We start from the raw sequence: 327 nt of genomic DNA, 5'->3' as shown, positions 1-327 counted from the left end.
TTGGTTTTTCGAGACAGGATTTCTCTGTAGCATTGGTGCCTGTCCTGGAACTAGCTCTTATAGACCAGGCTGGCCTCGAACTTCCAGAGATCTGCCTGCCTCTGCCTCCCGAGTGCTGGGATTAAAGGCATGCACCACCACAGTCTGGCCCAATATATCTATTTCTTAAGTAACAGTGGCTAGGTAATTCACCCTGTCTGTTTCAGTTCGGCTTCTTCTCTGCCTCTAAGGCAAGTGAGTGCCCACGGCATTGCAGTCTTTTCTACATCTTGAGGAAAAATAATGTGCCAATTCTCTTAATGAGTTCTGTGTAAAAACCCCCACCCA

Source organism: Alexandromys fortis, unplaced genomic scaffold (genome assembly GCF_014885135.2).
Source record: "Alexandromys fortis isolate MF-2015 unplaced genomic scaffold, M_Fortis_MF-2015_v1.1 scaffold_551, whole genome shotgun sequence".
Classification (NCBI taxonomy): Eukaryota; Metazoa; Chordata; class Mammalia; order Rodentia; family Cricetidae; genus Alexandromys; species Alexandromys fortis.
The sequence above is the reverse complement of the archived record's forward strand: the minus strand, read 5'-3'. Positions refer to the sequence as shown.